General features: G+C 45.0%; 1 long non-coding RNA gene across 1 annotated transcript in view; it reads left to right on the top strand.

The window, feature by feature from the left end:
* LOC142068420 (uncharacterized) overlaps window positions 1-7,300 on the top strand; it is a 29,951-nt gene that overhangs the window by 5,874 nt on the left and 16,777 nt on the right. The gene's annotated exons all lie outside the window — the stretch shown is intronic.

Below are 7,300 nucleotides of genomic sequence, written 5' to 3'. Positions count from 1 at the left end.
ATGATCCCTGAGCAGAATTTTGAAAAACAACTGAATTGGAAATGACAAAATGACACATAGGCCTAAAAAATGGCCCCAAATGTCCTGCATTATATAAAGATGATTTTTAAATACAGGGCACCTGATAGACAGATTTCACTCAGACTACTACATCCCAGAGACAAACTTCAGGAGCACCATCTGGTGCTGAGGCATCTTTAACCAGTTTTCAACACCTTCTCTCTTCACTTAAGGAGAGCAGCTGGGTTGAATAAGAGATTTTTGCATGGATTTGATCCCAGTTGATATTTAAAGAATCTTGTTTGAACCCCATACTTCATCTTTGCATAGAAAAGAAACTCCCAAAGATTGCTAGGTTTGTGGGTTTCAAAAGAGGTACCATACTTTGTTTTCTACCACAGACAATTTTTACCTAAACTACAGGACTAGGTGTTTGTACCTTGGAGAGTCTTCTACACTCACTTAGTAGTCTTATCAACTCATAATCCAGACTCTGGAGCACTAGCGTTTCAACCTGTTCTTGACGGGATGGGGCCTGCAAACACAAAGGTGGGTTTTCAGCTTTGTCTCCATTAATTAAATCTCCCTGCTCAGCAATAAACTTCAGGGTATTGGTAATGGGATGTGGAGCCTTTCTACACTAGGTCAGCAGTTTGACTCCAGCCTAGGTCTTTAGTGGTTGCCCAGTGTCCTATGTGAAATGAATTTGAGGGTCTCAGTACGACCCTGAAGGGACACCAATGTCCCTATCATTATTGGAACTCCTTGCAGCCCCTCAGACTGAATGGGCTGAGTATTGTGAATAGCCCTTGCACCACAGAAATGGTGGACTCTCTCAGGGTTAAGGTCCATGGGTTGGTCATTATGTGAAAAGCTTGTCCTGCTACTGCCCATGATGTACATGTTCTGTGGATTAACGGAAGCTTCCAGTCTCCAAGACTGCCAGGTCATAACTTGTCACTAGCACTACATTTAGTGCTATCTTCAAAAATTCATTTCAGTTTTGTAGACTGAGATGCACAGGCAGAGCTGTTTGAGGAAGACCGGGACCCATATAAAGGTGTGCTGCTGCAGAGAACAGACCTGCTTTGGAGCTGCTGTGCATTGCCTCAGAGCTGGAATGGCAAGGAGGGGTGGTTGCGAGTCAGGATTGAGACATTTTGACAGAGCTTTGTGAAGAAGCCCGTGACTGGAATAACGACAGGTTTGCAATAGGATTGAGATGCAGTGGTAGAGATGGAGGGAGGGGACCTCTTTCACAGCACTTTGCTGGGCTGGGCCTGCCTCTCTTCATTTACCCAGCCATATCATTAGTCCTTCTCTTTCAACAGCATCAAATGTGGCTCCAATTTTAAAATGAACTTTTAATTACTAAATACTTCAGAGCATTTTCCTCTCAAACAGCCATTTCCTATTTCTGGTCCTCGGAGACTAAACAACCCCATGAATTTCTGGTCTCTCCTAGTTAAAGCCAGGAAAGTGTGTTTGCAGACGGTTTCCAGAGGCATAGCAGCACCATCCATATGCCAAGCCAGCTAATCCCAAGTGTGTATTCCCATAGATAACAGCAAGTGGTAGACTAGCTCTCCACCAGTGAAGGACAGTTTATGTTCTGTCTTTGAAGGACAGTTTATGTTCTGATTATTTTGTATTGTTCCTCTCTTCAGATATGGGAGATACACTGGTAACATGGATTAATTTTAATTAGGGATTGTCCATAATTAAGAGAATAAAATTCTGGAGAGAAAGGGAATGGGACTGAGGTTGATTCATTTCACTATAAAAACTTTTGTGACGGATGTCCTTCTTTGGGGGGAGGACAGGAAAGAATAGCATACTATTCTATATGTAATCCCACAAATGACAACTTCTTAAGTCAAAACAACTCAAGTTATTTCGTGGTAACGCCATTGGAAGCAATGGTCATTACAGACTCCTAGATCTCAGAGATGGCAAAGGTCACCTTTGATCCATCTTTTCCACCCATAACCCAGTTCCATTCTCACAGGCCACTGAGCAGCTGATTACTTCTAACCTCCATGGTAACCTGCGTAACATCTGCCACCCTATTTCATTTAACTGGAAAAAGCCAAGGTCACCACTGCATCACCACCTGTCTGCCTTTCAGATGCTTGGCAAAGTCGGATTGAAACTCAACAACGCCCCAGGGGCACCTTTCCAAAATGGATAGCCCTGATCGGGGCTTTGCCAGTAGCAATCCAGGGAATAAAGGCTACATTTTAGATTGTGTTTGCAGTTAGAGATGGAAACTCAGCAAAATGAAACAGAAGGCTCTGGATATCAGCAGCCTCAGGATTCCCTAGAGTGTTAAACATCAAACCCATTGGGTTAAATTAATCCCTGGAGTAATACCACTGATAGCATCACATTAATCTCTGGTGCTTGCAATCTCTTGTAACCGAGGCTTCTCTTTTGGAGAACACACATGGCAATTTGGCAAGAATTAGTATACTCTTTAAAAATTTCTGCAGGAACGTTTATTACCGTCTATTCTGTCTTCTGAGCCTCTCTTTAAACCTTTTTGTTCCAGAACTGTGAAGAGCTGGAAGCCTTCTAATATTTTCAGTGCCTCTCTGACAAGCATTCTGCCAGTTCTATTCCTCCCCTTACAGAAAGTGTTTATGAAAACCAAAAGAGCAACCTCGACTCTTTTTTAGTAAGGAGCTAGTTATAAGTGGTTCTAGCGACGTCTAATTCATTTTGCAAGCATCATTGAGCTGGATACACAGTCTTTTAATCTGATTCTCTAAGGCCACAGTTTTGTGCTCTAGTTCTTCCAGTCTCTTGTTCGTCATCTTTCTCTTAGCAGGAGCCTAAAATGTGGCTGCTCCCTTAAGAAATGTTTTGGCAGCCTCCTTTAAGAGCATGAGATTGTCCCTATAAGACAGCTGTTCTCAAACTGTGGGTCGGGACCACAAAGTGGGTCACAACCCCATTTTAATGGGGTTGCCAGAGCTGGCTTAGACTTGCTGGGGCCGAAGCCCAAGCCCCAGCACCTGGGGACAAAACTGAAAGCCAAGGGCTTCCCTCTGCCTGGGACTGAAGCCCTTTGACTTTGGCCCCCCCACCTCGGGGGTGGGGCTCGGGCAGGCTCAGGCTTCGGTTCCCCCTCCTGGGGACTTAGTAATTTTTTTTATACCAGAAGGGGTTGGTGCAATGAAGTTTGAGAACCCCTGTGTCAAGGTTCCTTCCCCACTCTGAACTCTAGGATACAGATGTGGGGACCTGCATGAAAACCCCCTAAGTTTATTTTTACCAGCTTAGGTTAAAACTTCCCCAAAGTACAAACTATTTTACCTTTTGCTCTTGGACTTTATTACTGCCACCACCAAGTGTCTAACAAATATATAACAAGGAAAGAGCCCACTTGGAAACGTCTTTCCCCCCAAAATCCTCCCAAACCCTACCCCCCCTTTCCTGGGGAAGGCTTGATAAAAATCCTCACCAATTTGCATAGGTGAACACAGACCCAAACCCTTGGATATTAAGAACAATGAAAAAGCAATCAGGTTCTTAAAAGAAGAATTTTAATTGAAGAAAAAGTAAAAGAATCACCTCTGTAAAATCAGGATGGTAAATACCTTACAGGGTAATCAGATTCAAAACATAGAGAATCCCTCTAGGCAAAACCTTAAGTTACAAAAAGACATGAAAACAGGAATATACATTCCATTCAGCACAGCTTATTTTATCAGCCATTTAAACAAAACAGAATCTAATGCATATCTAGCTAGATAACTAGAACTAAGTTCTAAGACTCCATTCCTTTTCTGTTCCTGGCAAAAGCATCCCACAGACAGAGAGAACCTTTGTCTCTCCCCCCCCACTCCAGCTTTGAAAGTATCTTGTCTCCTCACTGGTCATTTTGATCAGGATCCAGCGAGGTTATCCTAGCTTCTTAACCCTTTACAGGTTAAAGGGTTTTTCCTCTGGCCAGGAGGGATTTAAAGGTGTTTACCCTTCCCCCTATATTTATGACACCCTGCTAAGCGATAAAGTCTTTGCAGAGATCCCTCACAGGTTAGCAAAGTCTTTCTCAGGGTAAGGGTCCTTGAATAAGCCTGGACTGAAAGTTCCAGTTTTCACAATGTCTTAGGCTAGAAAATGTAAATGTTCAAAGGGCTGGAGCTTGATCAGAGCTTTTCTTATCACAGCTTCTGCTGTAAAACTGAGATTTCTCCTCCCCTCCACCTGCATAGACTCTGGGCTCATGAGAAGGAATGAATGAATGAAAACAGAACTGAGAGAGAGACCAAGGGCTGGGGAATGGAATGAAAAGAATTCTGATCATGGATACTGCAGAACTGTGTGCACCTAGACTCACAGTCCCACAATAGCCCAGTGAAGTATTATTTTCCCCATTGCACAGATCAAAAAATGAAGACATGGAAAAGTTGAGGCCCATGTTTTCAGAGGTGCCCACTCATTCTGGGTATTTTAATGTTTGAATGCCAGCTTGAGGCCGATTTGTAGAGGTGCTGAACACGTACTGCTCCTTTGACTTCAGTGTGCCATACATACACAAAACACATCACATAACTTTTTGTTGCATCCCCCCTTTCTCTTTGTGTTATGTCTAATTTAGGGCTTATCTACAAAAGGAAAAAAGCCAGCAGTAACTGGTGCACACTAGCCAGTGCAAACTAACTATTCTGCACTAACTCCCTGTGTGGACACTCATACTGCGCACTAAGAGTGCCTTTTGTGTGCATTAGCTTAATACTAAGCTAAACCTCCTGAAGGCACTCTTAGGGCATGGCTACATTTGCAGATGTAGAGCGCTTTGAGTTAAACCAGCCTTCGTAGAGCACAGTAGGGAAAGCGCTGTAAAGTGTCCACACTGACAGCTTCAAGCGCACTGGCGTGGCCACATTTGTGGCACTTGCAGCGGCATTGGGCGCAGTGCATTATGGGCAGCTATCCCAGCATGCAAGTGACTTCAACGGGCTTTTCAAATGGGGGTGGGGTGGGGTGGAGTGTGACAGGGAGTGTGTTGTGTGTATGTGGGGGGAGAGAGAGTGGGTTTTTGGGGGGCTGAGAGCATGTCAGCATGCTATCTTGTAAGTTCAGACAGCAGCAGACCCCCCTTCTTCCCCCCCGCCCCCCCATAGCATTCCACACTAATGGTTGCTTTGTCTCAGAGCAGATAAGCAGCCGGCTGTTAGAAACGGAGCTTTCAAAGGGCATATCCGCATTCCTACAGTGATTCAAAAACAATGACCAGAGTGGCCACTTGACTTAAGGGGATTATGGGACGTTTCCAGAGGCTGATCAGAGCGCAGTAATGCAACACCTTGTCCATACTGGCGCTGCGGCGCTCCAGCGGGGGCACAGCAAACGTTATTCCGCTCGCCGAGCCAGGAGTCAGAGCATTCTACATGCCTTGCCAGTGTGGATGGGTAGTGAGCTAGTGCGCCCGGGGCTCCTTTATTGCACAGTAACTCACAAGTGTAGCCAAGCCCTTAGTGCACCATAAGAGTGTCCAGATGGGGAGTTAGTGAGGAATAGCTAGCTCACTTTAAATTCACACCTTAGTTCACAGTAAACTAACTTCCCCATGTAGACAAGACATTAGATTGTGAAAACTTCTTGGAGGAAGGAGCATGCTGGAAAAGCATCAAGCATACGTATGGAACTGTATAAATACTAATACCCTCCCTCTCCCCCCCACCCCCAGGCTATTAAGGGGTTAAGATTCATTCACAATTGACAAAACGGAGGAAGAATGATCTGTGATTCAGATATAGCAGTCAGAGTCCCTGGGTTCTGTTCTCAAATATGCCTCATACTTCCTGTGTGATCCTGGGCAAGTTGTTTAACCTTTCTCTTCCGTAGTTTCATGAAATAAAATGGCGATGCTTCTCTTCCTGAGGTTATGGGTCTATTACAGGAGTGAGTTTCTGTGTCCTGCGATGTGCAGGAGGTCAGACTAGATGATCACAATGGTCCCTTCTGGCCTTAAAGTCTATCAGCCTTCCTGGGGTGTTTGATTCATTATTGTTTTTAAGGTGCTTTGAGATCCTCTGATGGAAGGTGCTAGCGACAGACACAGCTTTGTGACTGTATTAAGAGTTCTTTTATGACTGCTTTTTATTGTTTGTATTATTGCCCCTGTTCTTGTCCATCGCTGTGGCGCATTTTTATTGGCCAACCTATAGTGTAAGTCATCTGAGAAGCATTGTAGAAAGCCACATTCCATTCATTATGTGTGTAAGCAGCCTCACCAAGGACAGGTTTAAACTGCAGCATTCTTCTTTTCCACTAGATGGTGCTTTTGATCAAAGATTTGACTAGCTCCAACTCTTTTTCTGCACTGAATTTCCTAATTTTCCTTTCTCTCTCGTGCGGTCTCCATTCTTCCTCCTCTCCCTTCTCTGTTCTAACACTGTAGGGGGACGATTAATGATGCTGGATGGCGGACCGTCACAATCTGCTGCTACAGTAATCTAGCAGCCATCCACCAGCCAGCCTGCCTGCCTTGTGGGCTCTGGTTTTTGAATCATGTATCAATGGTGCTTGGCGGTGGTGGAGAATTGAATTCTTTCCATGTTTTCTATTCCCACAAGGAAATGGCTTCAAAGAGCAAATCCCCTCCCCCTTCCCTGCTGGTGAAGGGCATTTAGGGAAGTTACAAAAAAAATCCAGCTCTGATGGAGCCACTCCTTTAATAACCCATTGCACTTCCCTCCCTTGAGCAGGAAATTGTTTTTAAAAAGGGGTGGGGGGGGGGAGCCCAGGGCTTTTATATCCATCTTTGTATTCATGAGGCGAATACCTACTCAAGGTCACCGGTGCTGCATGCCTCACTGTTCAGAGCAGCCAGGCACGCTCGTCTTCCCTGAATGAGCATTGATTTTAATAAGGCTTCCTCCAGGTGCGGGTTTGGAATGGGCTTGAGTTTGCCACTCAGCACCAGGGGCACTGTTGTGTAAAGAATGCCACAGAAGAAACCTTCTCGTTTATACCAGCAACTGGGACTGAATGCAATTCGGCATGGCTATTTCCCGCACCAGAATCTGTCACTAGATTGTACTGTACAAGGCACAGCAAGGCGTGTGCTTTTACAGCCTCATTGTGAGCAATGATTTGTCTAGCTGCTGTAAATCTAGACAGCACTTTACAGGGTAAATACATCCCCTGCCCTCTACATCAGTACAGGTGCAATGTTCCCAGTAGAAAACCATCCTGCAGCCGCCCATGTGAAGCTGCCCGGAGGTTTTCCCTCTCTGACACGTACAGCGGTGACGTTGCATGCATGCTGACATGCTCACGCCACCTA

The sequence above is a fragment of the Caretta caretta genome, chromosome 10 (genome assembly GCF_965140235.1).
Source record: "Caretta caretta isolate rCarCar2 chromosome 10, rCarCar1.hap1, whole genome shotgun sequence".
NCBI lineage: Eukaryota > Metazoa > Chordata > Testudines > Cheloniidae > Caretta > Caretta caretta.
The sequence above is the reverse complement of the archived record's forward strand: the minus strand, read 5'-3'. Positions and strand labels throughout refer to the sequence as shown.